The following is a 24,435-nucleotide window of genomic DNA, read 5'->3' on the forward strand; positions in this document are numbered from 1 at the left end:
TGATGTAGATGGAGGTATCTTGTTCTAGTGCTGGCTGCCCTGCTTGACATATTGAGAAAAAGGAAGACCAAGACAAAAGGATCCTTGAAAGACTGGAAAGCAAGACACACATCTTCCCTATATGATACTGACTGTGTGTGTGTGTGTGTGTGTGTGTGTGTGTGTGTGTGTGTGTATACATATCTATATATATATATATATATATCTATATATATATATATATATATATATATATATATATATATATTTACATATATATATACATATATGAAGCTACTTTAGTAGATCGAGTTATAATAACACCAAAGACTAAATCACCAAGATTAAAAGACTGAAAACGCTAAATACTGACAATGCAAATCAGTGAACCTAATAACTCTGAAACCATATAACTGAAACATTAATAAACCAAATCGCAAAACACCGAAACCAGCAATTGAGGTGATGTGATGTACCACTTCCATCTACTCTGATAAAGTAAAGCAAACTTCCTCAAAACACCCGTATGTAAATTCAGTGATAGTGATTCCCGTGCTACACACCAAACGTCATATAAAGGAACAATATTAGTTGCAGTATAGTATACTCCCATTTTTCAAAGTACATATTACACACAAAAGTGCCCAAACGTTTTACATAAATTCCCATTACTGTAATATAGTGCTCTCATATATTAAGTAGTGCAGCTGTATCTTTAAGGAAGTCTAAAACAGAGTAATTTCCTTTGTTTTCCAACAGAAATTCAAACTGTCTTTGTCTCTGTAGTAACCATCGTTTTTTAGGTGATGGTGGACAGCCTGCAGACATTTGTACTCTCAACTCATCCACTCTATTTTGTTCTCTGGCTAAGGTTAACATCACCACAGATAAATCAGTTGCACGCTTCCCCAACAAACATCTTAGCTGCCTATGCCACGCCTCTACAGAATTTTGAGTACCTGGCCAAAATAAAGTATTTAACTCCCAGACATTCCAGAATCGTATGGGGAAACAATGGTGGAAATCTAGACACAACATTATGCCTTGCAGAAAATTTCCTCTGCCTACCCAGTAAATACCAGTCTGAAAAATACTTTAACAATTTCTACCTTCAGGAGGGAAATCGGCATGCAATAGCTGAAAGGCAGGTAAAACTTCATCCTCTGGCAAAAACGCTAATGCTGCCAAACACTTTACTGACAGTTGAAATCGAACAGAACTGTTGTACAAACCAGCAAACTCAAGAGACTGCCATTTTCACCAAATGTTCCATTCAAAGTGGAAAAAAACAGCCTCTGGACACAGCCCCATTAATATTCATTCTCACGCTTTTTAAAGAGGCAATTTCAAAAATCACATAATACATAATTAACATTGATTTCAAACCCTTCCACTGCCATTAATTTAAACAAGCAGTTCCACATCATGTTATATGATCTTAAAGATTTTTTTGACATGAGTGAAAACATCAACGACACTGACTGTATGCCCCATACTTCACCAAACTATGAATACTGTAGAGTTGTCTACATACTGTCCCTTTAGAAAAGTACGTTCCACACATAAGACAAACTGTAGCTCTAGACATATGATACAAGTTATTAATTGTACTAAACACTATCACTATGGTGTTGCTTATAGGATCAGTTGCCTTCTTCAGCAAAAAGACTCCATTTTTCAGCTGAAATAAGGTTACATGTAGATTTTCTAAAGTTAAGCAATCATCTACTACTCCTGTGACATGTTTCTTTCTCACTCTGGTAATTTGTTGCAGTAAACATTTTCTTGTAGGCATACTTGCCGCAAAGTCCAAAGACATTGAAGCCAACACATCGTCTACTATTAAGCATGGAATATCCCTTGATAGCTCAGCTCTTTGCTTCAAGTCACTGCAAACAGAATACCTGTGTATTTCACATGGATCTCTGGCATGATTGTGAGTGAACGACTTACACAACTCCTCACCGTCAGTTACACATACAGTTACAGCTCTACCTCTGCACTTATCTCTGCATTTGTATTCACAAGCCCAATATTTCTTTGACTTACATGACTTTTCCAGATGGTAAAGATAACCTTCAATGACTAACATATTTTTCCCCTTGTGAGACTTAATTGTTTGATACACTATTCCAGTATTTCCTGGAACGCTGTACGTCACATTGGCATTGTTCAGTGTTTTCTTTATTTACTGGTACGTAGTACAATGAGTTAAAGGGACATGTCCTTATATAATACAATACGGCTCACAGAACTTACAGGCTGCATTGGACTATTCACCCATTCACAATTCATGAATTCACACTTTCAGTAAAGTCGATTTTCAGTCTTTTAGTCTCGGTGATTTAGTCTTTGGTGTTATTATAACTCGATCTACTAAAGTAGCTCCATATATATATATATATATATATATATATATATATATATATATATATAGATTGAGAGAGAGACACACACACACACATATATATGTATATGTATATATATATATATATATATATATATATATATATATATATGTATGTGTATATATATATAAATATATATATATATATATATATATATATATATATGTGTTTATATATATATATATGTGTTTATATATTATACATCTATATCTATCTCTCTCTCTATAGTTTTTTGATATGCCCAGTGAGATACATGTCAAAGGATGCAACATATTCTATAACTGGCCTAACCAGGGAAGTGAACAGGGAAAGAATAACTTCTTTCGATTTGGCAGAGATGCTATTGGGATTAGATCTAGATACAGAAGAACTTCCTGAGCACAGAGGCTACGTAATGATCAAAACATAAGACGATGCTCAGGCCTCTAATGACAGACCCATTTAAGAGTGGTGGTATTGATGCAGTAGGTGGAAGCAATTTGTTGTTTTCTGAAGGAGATGTTTCTGCTTTTCATAGCATTTAATCTAAGCCATTTCTCCATGTCCCAGGTGTTAACATGTGATAGCTCCATTTGAAGGTAATTTGTTTCATTTCTTGATTTGGCAACTACACCAAACTTGCAGTTTTCTGCAAACTTAGTTAGCTATAGATCATTGTTGTCAGTGCTGAGATTGGAGAAATAAATCCCAAGAAGGAGGAGGCCCAATACAGACCTTTAGGGAATGTCACTGGAACCTTTTACTTAACTGAGGAGGCATCACTGACCCTGACAATGTGCACTTAGTCCTTGAGCCATTTTGCAGTCAATCTTAATAGACAGGGTTCTATGTTTAAGTTTATTAGCTTGGTTACAGACATATTATCAAATGGTTTTCTAGATCCAGGTAGGCAGCATGAACAATATGACCCTTTTCCTTGCTTGCATGACCTTTTCAATGAAGTTCACAAGAAATTCAAATCACTGCAGCTTGACTAACTTCTTAATATCTTGCTTTATAAGGTCAGTGATGATGCATTCCTTGCCTGTGCAGAAAAGACTAGTAAAGTTAATGGGTCTGTGTTTGCTTGAGCCAGTGTAGGGTCCACCGTTATGAAGGAGCATCAACACCACAGTACGCATTTGTTCAGGATCATAGTCTGTGTCAAGGCTTAGGTTAAATAACTTAATGAGGGGATGCTTAATACTGTTTATAAAACAATCCAGTATGTTGTTGGCACCCATTGAGGAAGTATTTTGGTACTGAAGAAAACTTGAAGGTATGGAATATGAAGACAGTGTTTTGGGGGGTATGTGTGGTTTAGTGTATTATATTTTTAGCAGAGACATTTGCAGCAAATTTATTGGTCAGTATGTTGGCAATGTTATTAGGATTTGAATAGGAGATGCCATCATAAAAAGTTTCTTAGTTATCAAACACACCTGAAGAGTTACAGTCACCCTTATGTTCAGAAGCTTGCATGCATTCACAGGTTGATTTGCTGGTCATGATAGCTGTATTCAGTTCCTTGGTGAGGCATTTAATATTCACATCCTGATGAGGGGTTCTGATCTAACAGGATGGTCTCTGCATTTCCTTCTTCCTGCTGTACAATGTATCAAGCAGCATTTGGCCCATTCCCTACCTCCCTCCCACGGTATTATTTTCTAAGTTTCTTTTATTCATTTGTGTAATTGGTAATCCCATAAAGTGCAACGGCCTGTTTTCAAACATGTCCTGAGAACACTGCTGACTTAAGTGACTTGCTGTGAGTCGCAAATGAACAAGTAACAGCCAGCTCAAGTGACCACTCTGAGGGTGGCCTAATGGTTAAGGTGTTTGCCTACCAAACACAAGGTACAGGGTTTGAATCTCACAGGGGGATAACTGGCTAGGCTTAAAATGGCTCGTAAGGGCAGTTTGCCTAGTATGAATCTATGAACCTATGAACTCTAACAATTTCCCTTACTGTTGTCTTTACTACACAGAGAAATATGGCAGTTAACTGTATGTCTTTATTTATGAATGATACCTCAGACAAAAATCACAAAGAGATGTGGTGGGCAGTAAGGATGATAGTGAGTGTCTGACATCATCTTCTCCATTTCTGATGAAAAAAGGCAACTTACCTCATTTCATTGATAAGAGTGTAGGTGTATCACAGGTAGGAGGGCAGGTGTATTGTCTGTCACCTGCAGAAGGAGACTAGCTTGCCATCCTGCATAGTGATGCTTGAATTCACCTCCAGCGAAGCAGCAGTTGTGAAGCATGAAGACTGATGAAAAGGTGGAGCAGTCTGCAGAATCACAAAATTGCCCAACTCTCTATTACCTGATTGTTTTTCCAATTGGGAATGAATGCACCAGATGGCCTTCACCAATAAGAAAGAATGAGTGGGTCACTTGGGTGCAGGAAGAGGGGGACCACCAGGCAGATCCTGCAGTCAATAAAAAAAAGAACTCTGAAGTTTTAATTAGGTAAGTGATAGTCACAGATTTATTTTATTAGAAGAACGTGGAAACTGTCCTGTTTATTGTGCTTAATTTAATCATGTAGGCTATGCAAAGAATGTGATAGCTACACATAGCGGAGTTCTGTAGTTATCTTTGATCCCATAAGGTGTTTCTTTAATGGTAAGTTGCAGGCCATTATCCTTCCTCATGAGCCTGGAGGTGACACATTGTTTTATGAATTAGGGACACTGCCACCTTTAGTACTTTCATTTAATGCAGTGGGCCTGATCACATGGTAGATATTGAAACACTGCTGTGATGGGCTGCTCACAATGGTCTTTAACCAAACCAGGTCTCTGTGATGATGCATATATTGATTCATTCCAGGGTAAGCAGTGCCTGTTGGGCTTGAAGTGTTTTGTTGAAACTCTTAGCACAGAGCAACAATACCTTTATGCTATTCAGATTTTGTTTTGTTAAGTCAGAATGTTTGAAGACTGGCATTACCTAAAAAAGGCATTTATGGTCTGGACAAGGTTTTAACCAGTCTATGAAAGCCGTGTGGCTACAGGAGCATGCCATCCCTGGCACAGCAGTTAGGACTGTCGACCATCTCATTCCAGACTGATATACATTGGACACCCTTGAATGACAGTAGAAGCTAAGCCAATTGTTGAAGTCATTAATAGTTTGCTTGTATTGTGTTATCATTCTCAGTGAAGGTACATGCTGCTCAAGGTTAGGTTCACACCTGCCTCAGTCACATTTTCCGATAGCTCTATCATGTCTATCTATATATAGCAGAGAACTATGTCCCAAACTGTTTACTCCCATGTGTGTTATGACTGTGCCTTATGTGTACTTGTGGTGCTAGGACATGACTGCATGTGTCATGCGGGCTCAAGGTTAGGTTCACACCTGCCTCAGTCACATTTTTCAATAGCTCTGTCATGTCTCTCTTTATATACCAGAGAGGTATGTCCCAAGTAATTTACTCCCATGTGTATAATGACTGTGCCTTATGTGTACTTGTGGTGCTACGATATGACTTCTTGTGTCATGTGGTGACTCCTAGCACCCAATAGGTAACTAACTGACCATTCTCTTATTCAGTCTGGTGTAGGGTGCATCATTGTTTTTCATTAAGGTTTCACTTAAAACTAGGATAATGGATTGTGTGGAGGTTTGCATTATTGTCTTTTTATTTGAGACGCTGATAGCCTTAGATGCATCTTTCATAGTGGTTGCTTCTTGAATTAAGTGTCTGTGAGTTTGATGATGGTATTTGTTTCCTAGGTGATATTTAGGAGGTCTTTCTGGTCTATGTAGGTTACTTTAAGATCCTCAGCATATATAAGTCTGAGTGTTTGTTTTGTTTTGTGTGTGATTGGTATAATGTGGCAGTTTGTCTTGCTTACATGTTTGCAATCAGTAGTGGCTACGTGAGGCACCTTTGCCTCAATTATCTTTATATAACTACAGCTCTCACATACTGTGTCAGTTTTTTTATTTTAAGAAGTATATAGTTTTCAGTAAACATGAGGCAATTGCTGCATTGTGTCTTGATGCAAATTTGAACTAAGGTGTTATATAGACAGTTGGAAAGTACAAAACCATATGTACAGGTTTATTGTTCTGTTCTGAAGTGGGGGGGGGTTGTGTCTGTGAAGTTTGGTGTTGATTATTTGAGGTGCCATCTGTTTTATAGTGCAGAAAGTGCTGGTCTCAACAGAACTGCACACAACCAGGAATCAATGATCCTCTGCACCTTTTCTCACCAAAAGCAAAGAGTTACAGTGACTACAACCTGTTTCCTGAGAAATAGTATTTATCAATCCAGGTGCTAATGGGTTAAATACACCTGCTACAGTATTCTCTTGATAGATACCTTGGTGAGAGCCTACAACAGCTGGATACAACAGGAAGCAAAGCTGTGCAAAAGCCCTGAAGAAGTTTTCATGAAAAAGACAACCAGACCATTCTGCAAAGTCCCATACGCATTGATAAATCAGAAATCAGTGCCCCTCTACTCCTCCTCTTTTTTAGGAGCAATGTAGTAACACTAATCCCAAGCTAGGTTCTAAGAAGCAATTTTCAGGCTTTTCTGTAATTGGTAATCAATAAGAAGGCTCATAAATAATGCCCCTCTGCTCCTTCTCTCACCTGAAGCAAATCAGAAGCACTAATCCCTTGTCAGTTCCTGAGAACTATTTCCCTTGGCTTTCCAGTAATTAGAAGCCTAGTCTCAGATGCTGCAGATTCTAAAAGTTAAGTTGGGAAAAGGGATTAATACTTATAATACTGCAATGCACACTAAGTGCTATAGCATGAAACAGTTAATTCAAGCTTTACTGGTCTAAGAGGGGAGGGGCTTCCCATTTTGATCTGTCAGTGCCCAGTAAAATGAGTAGAGGAGATTAGACTGGGAGGAGCTTCTAAGGCCAAATAAACAATAGGGATGGACAGCTCAAAGGCCACCAAGTTTAATTGCATATGGGTACCAAACTGATTTAAATGGTTAGATAACTACAAAAGTATTAATGTATTTTCCTGGATACAACATTGAGTCCATATGCCTTGTTTAGTTTTAGCTTGTGCGTGGAAGATTCAGGGTCCAAAAGTCTTGAGTGATACAATAATGGATATTTGTTCATGCAATAGGGGAAATGAAAGCTGGAAACAGCTAAAGTTCTAGCCAAGAAATAGTATAATTGCAGAAAAATTAGTGAGTACACTCAAAACTGGTTTAAATACCTAGGATTGGCACTTAACCTACTTGAAAAAGCAGGGCAAGCAGCTAAAATGATGTCAGTTAATAGTTGCAACTTCAGATTTAGAGAAAACATAGCAAAATATATAACGAGATGACTGAAACAACATAAAACTAATTCCAATGGATAGAGAAGTGCACTAATAAAAATGTACTATCACGGATGCAAATTGGAGTCCAAATGCTGTGTTTGGTTTTAGCTTGTACACAGCAGCTGTAGCTTCCAAGAGTCAAATAACTTCTCATATTTCGGTAGTTTCTACTCAGAATCATCCCCCACACAGCTCAGTACAGTCTGATGCAGCATGTTATGACTTTCTGCTCACTGAGCTCCTCATTAAACAGCGTGTTTTTCCATCTCACTCAGCACTGATTTCTCTTTAACTGCAGTCAGTATTAAGCAGCTCCATTCCAGAAGAGTGCAATTAGAATACAGCTTGGTGGCACCACAGCTGGCAAAACAAGCTTAATGTGGTGCATTCAAAGTTCTACTGTCCTCCACCCCTAGTAAACAATCACAGGATATGGACAGAAGCAAGTACCTGACACATGGGAGCATGCCTGGAACATACATGTCCATGCTTTGACCTGTGCCTTCCCATCCTGGTTGTCCTTAAAGTGCAGTATATTACAGTCTGCAGAGCATCACTAAGTGTGCGCCATTTTTTGGCCATCCAGGATATTCAGGGATATTGCTTCTGGTAAGATTTATGAAGATTTATCTTCTGCTGGTTAACCACATGGTAGGAACTTTAGGATAAGTTGAAACATGGCAGTAGAAACTTTGCAGCCCTGCAAGTCTTTATAAGCTCTCTCACAAGGCTTTTGCATGAATGAGGATCATAAATGATATCAGAATCAACTGCATCTGATAATGGATCACCTTGAGTGTCCATAGGCTGTACTACAGGAGCAGAATGTATGCTTGTCTGCTTCCTGCTGCCTAAACAGAAGAAACTGAATCACTCTACATAATCTTGGAAATAAAAATTGATAATCATGAGAAGATAGAGCAAGTTGTACCTTGTAGGATTACTCCAGGAAAAAAGAAAGACTATAGCTGATGGCTTTCACTGAATCAGAACTAGTGGAAAGTGTTCATTGAGTCCAAACCAGAGTCAATGTGTATCAACCAAATATTGTATTATTCATTTCTACTACAAAAAGCAAGAGAACTGGGCTCATTCTACAAACTGACCTGGTTCTGTAGTTCAGCAGTCATTAATACCAAACTGTTTGGGAAATGAAAAGCTTTCATTCAGTCCTGAGGCATTTCATGGGCAAGGGCTTTACATTTTAACTCCCTCCAGAAGGGGAAATAAGCTACAGTGCTTTGTCTTCCTGAAGGAACAAGAAGAGGAAGAGGAGGGAGAAGAAGACAATAACGATGCGTTAGTGTCCGTGCCTGCACCTACTTCAAGATTGGGAGTTAAGCTTATATTGACATCAAAAGGAAAACTAAGACATGTTCTAACAAATCTCTAAAAACAATGGAGTGTAGGAAAGTAAAATATGTTGGCAGGTATAGGTCTCTAAATAAGGCAAGTTATGCTGAACTGCTGAGACAAAAACTAAACAGTAATATATCTTATTCTAGTTGGATGCAGCATCAGTAGTTGGAGAAGCAAGTATGGACCTCTATATCCTGTATCCCCAATTTTGGAAGTGGAGCAATTTTCGAATATATGCAATAAAAGCATAACTTCAAACACTGGCAGAGGGTATTAATGGTTGTGGGAGCCTATATCAACTTAATGGCTTTATGTGTTCAGAGATTGTACTTGATCTTAGATTCTCATAGTAGTAGTATATTTGTTCTGTGTTGGTTTAATAGTGTTTGCTGCATACAATTGATTTGGTCAGCATTTATCCCCTTTATACATTTCACAGGTGAACCTGCAAACAGATCAAAGTGCTGTTTTTGTGTAACATCACAGTCTAAAACATGGTAATGCTAACTTCCTTCTTTACCTGATCTCCTTATTGCAAGGAAAGCACATAGAATCATTACTAAAGGTAACATAAATTGCAAAGCTTCATCAATGAAGTCATTTGGGATATTTGTTGATAGTACACTTTAGTAAAGTTCCATATGTGACCACCAATATATGTGTGCATGCGTGTGCATGTGTGTGTGTGTGTGTGTGTGTGTGTGTGTGTGTGTGTGTGTGTGTGTGTGTGTGTATATATATATATATAAAATGATTCAGTATGTCAGTGTTATTGATGGCTCAGGACCCAACTATGAATCATTATGGAACCCTGCTCCTTTAGTCCTTATATTATGAACTTTTGTACCATGTAACATTTACAAAATTTCTGTCTGTCTAAAATTAGATGGCAATTTCTTTCACTGTCTTACAATTTAATTATGAAAAAAAGTTCCATTTCAGGGCAGCATTGTAACCTTAGCTCTTATTTATATATGTGTTTGTTTATTTTGTTTGACTTTGTAGCTTTGGTAATGAACTGGTCCAAAAAACTTTTTTCAGTTTTAACTGAGGCCAAGAAGCAGTAACAACATTTCATTCAAATGGTACAAAATAGATTACCTTTTCAAGTTACATTTCAAAATAAAATCTACCATCAGGTTACATTTCAATCAGCATTAACAGTTTGATAACTGCTATATAGCTGTGTTTACATGAATACTTACACAAATCATTGCATTCTGTACAAGGATATTAGAAATAATGTATCTGAATGACTACCATAGTATTGTTTTTACCTGAATGTCCTGTACATAATTAGTGCATTATACACAAGGAAACTAGTGCTATTGTTTCCATATTTACAGTGGTTATATAGCTGTCTCTATGTATCATCACCATTTTCTTATAAACTTATTTGTGTTTCTAGTCCCCTTATTATGGAATATAAACTCTACACATTGTTACTGTAATGTTTCCTTTCTTAGAGTATTTACACATCCAAATGAGGTCATCTCTTTTTAATCTGTAGTATATAGTTATATATATATATATATATATATATATATATATATATATATATATATATAATATAGTATATAGTTTTAACGTAGTCGATTTTTCTGTGTGTGACCTACATATTAACAGGAAAATTAATTTCATAAAATATTCTTGAAGTGTTTCATTTTTTCCAGGTCATTTTCTGCTCACTGACTATCAAGTCATCCCCAGTCATACATGGGTTCATTCATTCCCTAGCAGTGTGGGCTTCCACTACAGATCCACTAGGATGAGAGCCTGTACAGATTCAGAGTTACAAGTCTCAGATACAGTAGGGAGATGGCATATGAAGTAAGCCATATACTTATTGCAGGATGGGATACAGTACCACTGCAAAATGCCAGGTAAAGCAAGTATTCTATCATTTTTATAAAAAAAATGTACATCTGGGCACTAAGTGTACATCTGGGGACTCTGGAGTCAAGAAGCTCATATTTCATCTTTCTTAGTTTCATTTGGTACAAGTAATCATTGAAAAAAAGAATCGATCAGTTTAGGAGAACTATATCAAGCTATTGATTCCTTGAAGGCTCATTAGGCTGCAAGATCTGACAGAGCTTCATTTTATTTTCATAAAATCCTTGAATCTTTTGATGGGAACCCTCTTCTAAATCTTTTCCTGGATGGTGTGTAGGATCATTCCTTTTCCTCCCTTAGGTTAGCCGATATCAGCTCCATACCAACTGAGGGGGAAAAATATTACTCTGCCCAGTCGCAACAGACCATTATTTCTACTCCCTTTGAAAAAAATTATGCTAGAATTCTAGCAGGTTAATTGGAGAGCATTTTCTCAAGATTGGTTATGCAGTCTCAATATGGGTTTATTAAAGGTGGCATTGGTAGTGCTAATGTATTTCATTATTTGTTTAATTTTGTATTTTTGTAACGATATTTAAATAACATATGGTTCCCTTGTATCAGCTTTTTAACTTGCTTTTATTCCCTGTCCTGGGAATTTGTCTGGAATCTTTTTTATTGTTTCAACAATAAGGGAGAATGTGATGAGTGGAGTAAGATTTCTTACCTTCTACTTTGACTCAGGTAGTCAACAATAACTTCTTTTCATCAACTTAACCTTTTCCCAGGGAACATGTCACGACCACCCTTTGTCCCTTCTTTTGTTTAATCTTGCTTTGGTTACATTCAAGTTTGCTTTAATGAAGCATTTTTACATTGAAGCATACAGACTCTGGAGATATTGCTGTCATCTGATGCTGGTTCTCCGTTGATTTTGTGCTGATAGTAAAGGAAGTACATAGCTTCCTTGAAGTTTTATTTGTCCTACTCTGGATCAGAGTAAAAAGTCACTAGAATTGCAGAATTTAGTATAGAATTATATATGTTAAACTAAAGACTCCCTGAATTGTCCAGCAATTTGGCAATAACCCATTTTGTTCAGGAGGCTAGGACTTAGAGATTTTTGTAAATATGAGTTCTTGCTCTTCCATGTATCAGTGTTGGTAAAACATGCCATTTGGCACTGGTGTGACCTACTATATTATTTAGGTGAAGCAATCTTTACTATGGAAGATGTTATTATATTAGGACCTGATAAATGTAGTTTGGGACAAACTAAGTTGTCGCGGTCCCACAAATAAGGGGGTAAAGGGGTGTGGGGAGGGTATAGAGGTAGAAATTAAGGAAAGGATTGTAGTTGGATAGGATAGTGGGGTTGTGGTGGTGAAAGAGTTAAGGAGAGAGGGAGATGTAAAAGGAAGTGAGGTAGGGGAAGGAAGGACTTCTGACAGGACTAAGTGTTAGGGATTAAAGGAAGTAGGCACAGTTGGCGTGATTTGGTGGTGCAGTAACAACTAGCTTACGTCCAGATGACCTATAGGTATCGTGGATGCAGGTAGGCCTTGGATGGTGGGGAGAGAAGGGGTTAAGTTAACTGGGTCAGTTCCCTCCTCTCCCTTTGGTGTTTTCTAGAGTGTTAATTTAATGTGGGTATGGAGTCTGGGAATATAGGCTGAGCTTACTGGTAGGGAAGGGTGAAAGAATACTGAGTGCAGAGTGCATGTGTGTGTGTGTGTGTGTGTGTGTGTGTGTGTGTGTGTGTGTGTGTGTGTGTGTGTGTGTGTGTGAATGGTCGGGGGGGGGTGGTCAAAAAAATATATATATATAATAAAATGTTGATGTGAGTAGTGCTTGGCTTACCTGGGTGCTGAGGTGTTTCTCCGGTGGTCCAGTAGGCCTGGGGTTGCGGTGGGTGTTTCTTGGTGTCCTGGATTTGTGGTTGAGGTCCTCCTGGTGGTGTCTCCGGTGGGGTGGTAGGACCAGTCATGGTGGTTGGGGTCTTTGTGGTCATCCGGTGTTGCTGAGGTTGCTCCATGTCATCCACGTGTCTCCGGGGGATTCGTTGGGCCCATTGGGCCTTTCCCGGTTGGGCCATGCGGTCGAGTGACATCTGTGAGGGAGGCTGGGCCTGTCGTTACCTTCGTTGGGTAGTAGGCTGTTGGTGCCATGGGGTAATATAAAAAAAAAAAAAAAAAAAGGGAAAGTGTTCTCCCAGTGGTCATGGTAGGCGGAGGGGTGTCCATCATTGTAATCTGGTCCCATTAGCGTTGGGGGGGTGGTGGATCACCTCCTCATGTGGTTCGTGGGCTGGCCATGTCCGTTTCTGGGGAAATGGTTCTCCCGGTGGTTGTGGTAGGCGGTAGCATTGGGGGTAGTGGCAGATCATCTCCTCGTGTTCCCTGGTGGGTTTGTGGGCTGCCGTGTCCTTGTCGGTTATCCCTGTGGTTGTGGTGGGTAGTTTGTGGGTTTCCGACTGTCTTCTCCGGCCATTCCGTGCTTCAGGATGGTGTCGCAGTCATTCGGGTTGTCCTTGCATCCTGGTATTCAGTGGTGGTGGCGGAATTTACACTCCATCCTCCCTGGTGGTTTAGTGGCTTGCTTCTGCCATTCTTTCGGCCGTTGGGTCCAAGCGCCAGTTTGCGCATGTGCACTGCGTTCATTGGCCGTTACCTCTCTAGAGTGTCGTGCTGGGAGGAAAGGTAAGTGTTTTTAGGCTTGATTGTGTGAATGGTGGTAGGATTGGGTGGCTGGTAGGTAGGGATACAGTTAGAGGGGCAGGATTAATTATTTAATTAATAATATATATTTTTTTCTTTTTTTTATATATATAGATATATATGGATATACATGGGAAGGGATATTAATAGGGGATAGTCTAGGGTTAAGAAGGGGTTGCAAATGGTAGGAGGTGTGGCTGATGGGGTGGCTGAAAGGTAAAGTGTGAGCAGGCAGGGGCAAATTTTAAGGTACAGGGGACAAGGCAATACTAGGGGTTGGGGGGAGTAGGGCAGTCGGGCTTACAGAATAGTTTTAATATTGTGTTTCTCTTTTGCAGATGGCTAAATTACCAGAGCTAAGGCAGAGATGGAAAGCTATTGTGGCTCAAGCGGAGGATATGTTCCAGGAGGCGGCAACATCGGAGGTGGTACAGGAACCTGAACAGACCCCGGGTCAGAAGAGACGACTCACAGTGGTGAAAACCCCAGCTGGAGGGAAAAAGCAACAGGCATCGCAGCAGGTGGTAGCATTAGAGACACCGGTTCCCAGTATGTCGCAAGACAAAGGTGCAGGTAATGGTTTTACTATGGCAGTATTGTTGGGGGAACTAGGGGTTGAGGATTTTAGGGGGGATGACGATGACTTATCAGTTGGGGATCTCGGGAGTGGTGTGCAAGGGATAGAGGAGGTTCAGAGGCAACTAGCACAGGGTGTCAGGTACCCGGTTAGAGATGCGAGGGGGGGGGGTTGGTTCCAGGGACAGTTCGGTCTTGGGCTTGGAGGTATGCTCTGATTTTGGGCTGTGGTCTGGGGATTGGTTGGCTACCCAGTCTTTGGGGCAGAGGACAGGAACAGTTTTTCTGACTCCATACATTCTGGGTTCGGTTAAGGAAAAAATTTGGAAAGGGGAGTATGTGGATTTGTTTGAGCTGATCGATGTGGAAGGGGTCCAACAGCTAGTGGAAGCAGAGTCCTCTAATAGCAAGGACTTGTTGGTGGTTTTAGCAGCATTGGAAAGGCAAAGGGTAGGTAAGCTTCACCCTAGGACATGGGATAATTGGGTGGTTGGCTTTATTTAGTTTATGGCACTGCAGCTGGAGAAGGACGGGTCTTTGGCCCTGCCACTTCTAGGCTATTTCCTTACCATTCGTGAGGCTCAATGGTTAAGGCCGGGTAATGCGTGGCTTTGGTATGATCAGCGTTTCCGCAAACAGAAGGCTGTGGACCAGTCACTTCGGTGGGAGGTGCGTCATCCAGATCTATGGTTGGCCATGATGATGGATAGTTACGGGGGCTTTAACAGAAGGTTGAGTGGGGCGGAAAAAGTGAGTGTGTGTTGTTCATTTAATAGTGGCTCCTGTTCATGGGTGGGGTGCAAATTTGCCCACTTTTGTGCAAGATTTGGAGAGGGTCATTTGGCCATTGGCTGGGGTCGACAGGATTTGTCCTGAAACTCTAATGCTATGGATCGTGAGGGTGGATTTGGTGGACAAGGCTTCTTGCAAGGCTTTCAACCTGCCTGGGAGAGGGGTAATTTTCATGGGTCCTGGGGATTTGGACTCGGGTTCTTTAGAGGCATTAGAGGAAGGGGCGCCATTCCCCATTAAGGTGGAGGTTCTCTGGAGTATGCTTCATCAGTTTCCAGGTCTGGCCATCAAAGAGGAGGTAATACAAGGATTTCAAGGGGGGTTTCCTATTAAGTCCACCATGGGAAGGGGTGGGGGGGTTGCAAGAATTTGCAATCTGTTCAAGGTAAAGAGGACATTTTGGAGGATTTACTGGAGAAAGAGTGTCAGGCGGGGTGGTTATTGGGTCCTTTTGACCGTCCGCCTTTTAGTGCTTGCAGGGTGTCACCTTTGGGGTTGGTGCTGAAGAAGCGAGAGGGGAAATTCAGAGTGATACATCACTTGTCATATCCGGAAGGGAATTCAGTAAATGATTTTATTACAGAAGAGGAGGTTAGGGTTCATTACACTTCCTTAGATGATGCAATGAAAGTGATTAGGTTGGTTAAGGTCAACATTGAGTTGGCTTTTCGATTGTTGCCTATTAGGAGTAAGGATTGGCCACTACTGGGGATGCGGGTAGGAGATAAGTGCTACTTCAATAAAGGTATGCCTATGGGTTGTTCAGTGGCATGTGAGACTTTTGAAAAGTTCAGTACAGTATTGCATTGGATTTGGCAGCAGAAAGTGGGAATTCAAAAGGCAGTGCATTATTCAGATGATTTTTTGGTGGTGGGCGAAGGAAGGGTAGGAGCACAGGAGGGGTTGCAGGAGTTTATGATTATGTGTGATGACTTAGGGGTACCATTGGCTCAGCATAAGATGGAGGGTCCGGCAAGAGCATTAGAATTTCTGGGATTAACAGTTGATGCATAGCGGGGACTGTTTTGTTTACCCAAGAATAAAATAGAGAGACTTAGGTCAGTGATACGTTTGGTGTTGGGTAAGGATAAGATTCGGATTCGTTCAGTTATGGAGTTGCTTGGGCTTTTGAATTTTGCCTGTTGAGTGGTGCATCCAGAGTGAGCTTTTTGCAGGTCAGTGGCGTATTTGCTGAAAGGGGGTCAGAGCAAACACCATTGGGTTAGGGTAACCCAACTGGTGTGGGAGAACTTGGTGTTGTGGAATAGGTTTTTGCAACAATATAATGGAATATCTTTTTGGCAGTCAGACTGGGTGGAGCATGAGGAACTTCAGTTTTTTACAGACACAGCTGGAAGGGCTGGCATGTGGGCCTATTTTGCGGGTCCGGTGGTTTGCGGCTGAATGGCCGTGGGACTGGGAGGAGGTATGGAAGCGGGATGTGGCTTTTCTAGAGTTGATGCCTATATGAGCAACTTCTGTGGTGTGGAAGGAGCAATTGAGGGGCAAACATGTAGTTTTTCACTCTGACAACATGGCTGTTGTGAGGGTATTGCAAAATAAGATGGCTAAGTCGGGTTTGTTATTGTTAATATTATGTAAATTGGTTTTGCAGAGCCTGTTAATAAATTTTTCTTTTACAGGAGTGCATGTACCTGGTGTAAGGAATGAGATTGCTGATAGCTTGTCCCAATTTCAGTTTTGCAGGTTTTGAGGGTTGGTTCCATGTGCGGAGGAGGTGCCAGAAATCCTGCCAGAGGAGGTGTGGAATCTTTGGTCGATGTAGCCAGGCGGTTGGTATGGCATTCCTGGGCCTCTTTTACAAGGAAGGCATATGGTAGGGCTCTTTCTGATTTTAATCAGTTTATTTTGCAACTGCCAGAAGAGGAAGGGGTATGGTCAGAGGAATTACTACTTCGATATGTAGCTCGTCCTTGGGGGTTAGGCAAGGCTTTGCAGACGGTTAAGGTGGATTTGGCTGCAATTAGCATTTTCGCTAAGGTAGCGGGGTTGCAGGATTTCACTAAGTCTTGGACATTAGGGCTTATGTTGAGGGGTTGGGGAAGAGTGGTGGTGGAATGTAGGGATATTCAATGGCTGCTTACGAGGGTTATATTGAAAGTTTTGTTTAAAGAGTTAGGTTTGTTGCAAAAGGGGTCTCTGGATTACTTTATGTGGGGTGCATTATGTACATGGTTATATTTTGGCACTTTCCGTATTTTGGAGTTGTTAGGCTCGTTATGTTGGAAGGATGTCATTATAGGGAAGAGTGAGGTTACTACCGCATTAAGGAGGAGTAAGACAGATCAATTGGGAAGGGGATGTGTGGTGGTGCTTAAAACTGACAAGAATCCTTGCATTTGTCCAGTAATGTGGGCAAAAGAATTTATAAAGAGGCAGAAGGGGAGTGTGGATCAGTTGATTTTTTGTTCAGTGGATGGGAAGGTGGTGTCGAGTAGTAGATTCATAACCTTGGTGAGGAGGGTTTTACATTGTATGGGATTTCCGGCGGAGAGGTTTGCAGCTCACTCGTTCAGGATAGGTAGGGCTTCAGATTTAGCTAGAGAGGGTAGTTCCAATGAATTGATTTAAAAGAGTGGGGAGGTGGTCTTCAAATGCATTTTTATCTTATATTAGATAATTTGTGGTCTGATTACTAATTTTTCTTCTTTTCTTTTAGGAAAGCACATTATCATATTGGGGCATTCGTATATCCACTGGGCAGAGAAGCATGCTTTAGTTAGGGATGATGGGGTAAATTTGGGTTTATCACATTTAGGGTGGTCAGTGACTTGGCATGGTGTTAGGTGTCTTAGGTGGGATGGGTTATTGCTTGAATTTGAGAGGGCTAAACTGAAGGTGGGTTGTCCTTGTATACTAGTCATTCATTTATGGGGCAATGGCTTGGGCATTGTTTCTAAAAAACAATTAGTGGACATTATGCTGCAGGATTTGATGAGATTGCGAGCATTGTACTTGGGCATGGAAATTGTGTGGTCAGAGTTGGTTCCTTGTTTGTGTTGTAGGGCTGCATATAGTTATAGGGTGATTGGAAGGGTCAGAAGGTCTGTTAATCAAAGGCTGGCTAGGCAATTAAGGATTTTGGGGATGCATACCATTGACTATAGAGATTTTGGGGATGGAGAGGAGTCTTGGTATCGGACGGATGGAGTACACCTTAATGATGTAGGACTTGATCTTTTTAATTTGCATCTGAAACTCTTTTTAGAGGATATGATTGTGGCTAGGGTTTAGGAAGGAGATCAGGCTGGTGGTGGAGAAGAGGGACAGGACTGTCCTCTTCTGCTCCCCCTCTAAAGAAGGTGGTTATTGGTTAATAGTTTTGGTATGGTGGTGAGGTGAGTAGGTACTCTTTATGTGGGTGAGTAGGTACACTGCCCCAATAGAGGAGGTATCAGGGTGAGTAGGTATGCTGCCCTGAGGTAAATTTCATCCAGGGTGAGTGGTGACACTGCCCTGAGATCATCTTTGCTGAGGAAGATAACTAATGTTGGTTTTATGTGTATAACGTTAATTGTAGAATACAGTTTAATAAAGGTCGTCAAATGTCTTTATGTGTTTGGTATGATTATTTAAAGGAGGGACGGGACAAATGTAGTTTGGGACAAACTAAGTTGTCCCGGTCCCGCAAATAAGGGGGTAAAGGAGTGAGGGGAGGGTATAGAGGTAGAAATTAAGGTGAGGATTGTAGTTGGATAGGATAGTGGGACTGTGGTGGTGAAATGGTTAAGGAGAGAGGGAGATGTAAAAGGAAGTGAGGTAGGGGAAGGAGAGACTTCTGACAGGATTAAGTGTTAGGGATTAAAGGAAGTAGGCACATTTGGTGTGAGTTGGTGGCCCTCCCACCCTCCCTTTTTTGTATATGGATGGAAAATGTGGGCAATTTGAGGCAGAGAAGAGGGACAGGATTGTCCTCTTCTGTTCCCCCTCTAAAGAAGGAAGTTATTGGTTAATGGTTTTGGTATAGTGATGAGGTGAGTAGGTATGCTGCCTCGTTATGTGGGTGAGTAGGTACGCTGCCCCAGTGGAGGAGGTATGAGGGTGAGTAGGTACGCTGCCCTGAGGTAAATTTCATCCAGGGTGAGTGGTGATGCTGCTCTGAGATCATCATTGCTAAGGAAGATAACTAATGTTGGTTTTATGTGTATAAAGTTCATTGTATAATACAGTTTAATAAAGGATGTCAAATGTCTTTATGTGTTTGGTGTGGTTATTTAAAGGGGGGAAGGGACAACTTTAGGTTGCTACATTTTTTTTTTCATTTAAGGACCCTATATAAAATGAATGATCCACTAACAATAGTCTCCCAGGTGATTCTACAAATAAAAGCAACTTTTTATATTTTAGCATGGAAGTGATATCAAAAAGTTAAAATATAAGAGCTCAGGATGCATTAGGCCTTTTTCATGATACTTGCATGGACCAGGAGATCAGAGTTAATAGTACCTTTATTGATTGGGAGTGACAGACAAATGTTGAAACTTTGGGTGACTTTAAATGTGTTCTGCTCTGTGTTCTGTCCCTGTTCTTTAAATTTTTGAGAGGTTATATCTTTGACGACACGCCACTGAGTAGCTAAGAAATATTGGAGGGATGGGATGAACTGACAGCAGATTACTGGAGATATCATCGACCCAAAGCATTTTTATTCACGTTATATGGACCTCTAATGTAAATCAGTGCATATGGACCTGGATCTGATCTCTCACCACTAGGGCAGCATGCACCATTATTCCACCATTACCAGATAGCAAATTTTGGTTGTTGGGCATATGTCAGTTGGCCGATACAAGTACTGGTGGAACCCGACACTAGTCGTGACTGGTTTCATTAATTATCTCTTCTATCATTAGATATACATTCAGGAAGATGGGACAAATGATTTGCATGTCTAATATGGATGTAGATACCCTGAAACAATATGACAAAAGATAACAAGTTATGAGGCGATTTTCTATATTGATGAGATGCTGCCTTGAAAATAAGTTTAATATTTCATCTTGGTTTCCTGATTGTGTTGACTAGTCTTATTCTTTATTTACTTTAATTGCTCATATGTTGGCATGATATAATTCAAGTTATTGTTTTGTGGTTTTGTTCTAATAAAGCACTATTCATAAAATATACCTGGCACACATGCTCCATTTGTAAAGGGACATAAATGATGTCCTGTGGAATAGCAGAGAAGAATTGACAAATGCCCTGAGGAAAGAAAAGATGAGGGCCCAGACTTCAGCATCTTTGACTGTCATTAATCCTGTTGTCCATGTGACTTCTAACACAGCAGAATCGGGGTCTGAATGGAGAGATAGGATAGCAAGCAAGGGGAAGTATTGCTGAAACTGAATTCATCCTCAGGTCTTGGTGAGTACCTTCACAAGGTTGACCCTGTTTTCACAAAATCTCACCAAGATGGCACTGATATAATGACTGTATTTATATAGCATATATCATGGACAGAAGTAGGTTAAAAAATACAAAAGATAGCTGGGTGCACAAGACCCAGGATAAAAAAGTGCCCGATCCTGGTAGGCACACTGGTGCCAGGACAAGAAAAGATGACAGTGTAGAATCCTCAAAATACGAAAACATTCCTACAATGGGGCCAGGCCAGGCTTAGGGGGTGGATGGTCCACCTATTGTAGAAGAAGTAATAGTTCACAAAAATCACAAAAAGTGGTAGGCCAGAGAAGAGCCATAAAGACGATAAAGTGGACTATTGAGTATAAGAAAGAATATGTATTGTTACTATTGTGCAAAAAGCCCAGAATTTCCAGACACAAGATATACAAAATGATTAAGAGAGAAATTAGAGGAAAGAAAAATACTTCCACAAGAAAAACTGTCGGAAGCTTCAAATAAAAAGTTGTATTCATTAATACAACTGATTTGTGAAAAACATTTTATAGATGAAGAAACTTTGATCTGTTTGGAAAAATAAGCATCTGAGGAAGTGCAAAAATATAAACAACAAAACCTAGAGATTTTTTAAAAGTATAAAAAGGAAATATGGACATTGGAAAGAAAGAGAGATTTGATATGGTGCAATATTTATACAAAGGAGAAAGAAAAATTAATCAGTATAGAGAAGGCAGCCCCAAAGATATTTAAAAAGAAATACAGGCAACGGCATCCAGATATGGAAAGTTTCACAGTAAAAAAATAGTATCACAAAGAGTGAATTTAGAAAAGAATATTAGTAAAGTAGAAGCTAAAAAAACAGAAGTTGAAGTTATGGAGTGCCTGCAAAATGAAGGATTTTGTGTAGAAGGTCTAACACAGATTACATCACAGCATGATGGAGTGAGTCCCCAAAGTAGGGAGAAGCAGGAAGATCTAGAGACATCTGAAGAAGAAATATGGACAGGGAAAGAAAAATAAATTTAATATGGTGTAATATTTATGCAAAGGAGAAAGAAAGCACCAAAGATATTTGAAGAGAAATACAGGCATGGAATCCAGACATGAAAAACTTTACAATACAAAAAATAAGAAGACAAAGAGTAAAAGTAGAAAAGGAGATTAGTAATGGAGAAGTTAAAGAAATAGAAATTGAGGTTATGGAGTACCTGCAAAGTGAAGGATTCAGTGTAGAAAATCTAATTCAGAAAGCACCACAACAGGATAGAGCAATGGATATCCAAATTAAGGAGAAACCAGTAGAATGGGAAGTAATTGTTCAGGTGCCATATGAAGATATTTCAGAGCCTTCCACAGGAAGCCAGTATAAATGTTCACCTGAAGCTGCACAGCAAGGGAAGGAACAAGAATCTGTGAAAACTCTGATGCAGTCAATGTTGAGGAGTGATAAGCCAATGAGCTGCCATATGACTGACAACATATGTCACAGGATAAAATTGAAGAGAATGTGCCACAAGAAGATGTTATAGAACTTTCCATAGAATGCCCGCAGGAAATGGAAAACAAAAAATATGCCCTCTGTTTCGAAGAAAATGAGTTGAGAAGAGTTGCTTGATTTAATAGACATAGACATATTAAGATCAGTAAAAGAAATGAACTGCAGAAGGTCCATAAAACTGAAAAAGTCAGAAGTTTGATAAAAATGAACACAGTAATTAGGACTGTCCATAGAGATCCATGCAATATAAGAGAAGTAAACAGGATATATTACTGTGCAGCTAAATTAATAACCAATAAAGTTCTACCACAAGAACACAGGGTAGTGAGGGGGAAAGGAAGGGGAGAAATTGAATACTATCATGGAAGTATTGAACAAAGAAAACTATAAAGCAGTTAAGACAAGAAGTGTCACTGTTAGTGGAATATAGAAGAGGAAACACACAAATAAAAATACTAAGAAAAATAGATGTGATAAAAGCAATGTACAGTATTAGAACAGATCAGGATATATCATGCACTATCGCAAATAAACTAAAAATCTTAGCACAGGTGGAAAAACTTAGAAGATACGTATAAAGTAAAAGTACAAAATAAGGAGTTTATTGATGACCAAAATAACGTTTTATAGAGAATTGGGAAACAAGCTAAAAGGAATTGAAAGACCACTAAAAAAAAGAAGAAACAGATACATTTTGGAGAAGTATCTATGAAGATTCTGTGAAACACAACAAAGATGCTAAATAGAAGACGTAAAAGAAAGAATAAGAAGTTTAAAGGTACAGGTTATGAAATGGGATGAAGTAGCAGCCAGAGAGACTGAAACAAAGTTAAGAGAAGCCTCTAACTGGAAAACCCCAGGCCTAAATGCAGTACCTTACTTTTGACTAAAATATTAACATGTTTGCATGAAGATTTAACCATGAGTAAGAACTATTTATATGTGCACCGGGAATAGACACCAACCTGGCTAACAACAGGAAAAACAATGCTCCTGCTTAAGAGTGAACTTGCAAGCTATTCTAAAAATTAAAGACCAGTAACTTTCCTTCCGGCAACGTATAAACTATATGTGGGAATTGATGCTGACAAAGTTTACAGTCATTTTGAAGAAAACTCAATTATGGCAGTAGAACAATATGGCATTAAAATGAAGTCATAGTAGAGAACTGTAAAAAGGTGAAGAATCTAACTATGGCATGAACTGACTACAAAAAAGCATTTGATAATATCCGACATTCATGGATAAAAGAATGCTTAAAAATGTATAAGATACATTACAGTGACCATGAAACAGTGGCGGACCACTTTGCAATTAAGACATGATAAAGGAGAAATTATTATCCCAGGGAAAAAATTCAAAGGGGGATATTCCAGGGTGACTCTGACACAGCTGCTATTCTTCCTTGCCCTTAACCCATTAAGCTGTCTACTTAACAGATTAGGCCATGGCTATAATTTGGCTTCTAGAAAACAACAAAGTGTAAAGACTTCTCATCTGCTCTTTGTCAATGATTTAAAACTGTATAGCTCATCAGATGAGGAATTGAAAGCACAACTGCAAGTTGTCACAAAGTTTCAGATGATATAAGAATGTCATTTAGTCTTGATAAATGTGCAAAAGCAACCTTTAAAGCAGGAAAGCATCAGTCTGGGACAAGAATGCGATATAAAAGAAATTGAGCAAGAGGGAGTGTATAAATATTTTGGAACTGATGAAGGATCAATAATAAAACATAAATAAATGTAGATAAAACTTAGTAAGGAATACTTTAAAAGACTCAAATTAATCCTGAAAACAGTGTTGACATCTAGGAACAAAATCCAAGCTATAAACCAATTTGCTCTTCCTGTCTTAGCTTACACTTTTGGAGTGTTTGACTGGCCTCAAAATGTGTTGGATAGATTAGATAGGAAAACAAGAAAGACGCTTCATGGTCACCAAATGATTTATAAAAATAATTCCAAGGCGACTGCAATCACGATGTGACCTTTTAATAACCAGTGATGTGATGACAAAACTGACAACACAAAATTGTAATAGCAGCAAGGCACGAACATATATTTTGTACACACTAAGCGCTTTCACACATCTAATCCATGGGTTTCATCAGATAAAAGTCAGTGCATACCAAGATTATATATTCCCCGTTCTGAAGGAGGGATGGGCCTTCTTAAAATCGATTACATGTATAGATCTGTAGTAGTGGGACTCCACACATATTGGCTGACCTCACAAGACCCAAACATAGTGAAAGTTTTGAAACATGAGAATAAATCTAAGATGACTTTCCTGCTTAGGCTAGCAGGAGCATATCTGCATCAAGCAGGAATGGAATTCAAACCACAAGTAAATACAAATCAGACAGCAACTGAATATGCCAAAAAACAAAAGAAAGAATATAAGGTGTTGGTCCAGATGAGAAGGCAAGAAATGTGGTAAAAGCATAAATATAGTTGCAAGTATAGAAAACTTGTGGAAGAACTTCATGTTGTTCAGGAACGAACGCAGAAAGGGTTATGGAGAGGTGAATTTAAACCAAGATATAAAAGGTTAATATTGGCGGCCCAAGATAGTGGACTATGTACACGCTG

This window comes from Protopterus annectens, chromosome 14.part0 (genome assembly GCF_019279795.1).
Source record: "Protopterus annectens isolate FY-2018-M chromosome 14.part0, PAN1.0, whole genome shotgun sequence".
NCBI classification, from domain to species: domain Eukaryota; kingdom Metazoa; phylum Chordata; order Ceratodontiformes; family Protopteridae; genus Protopterus; species Protopterus annectens.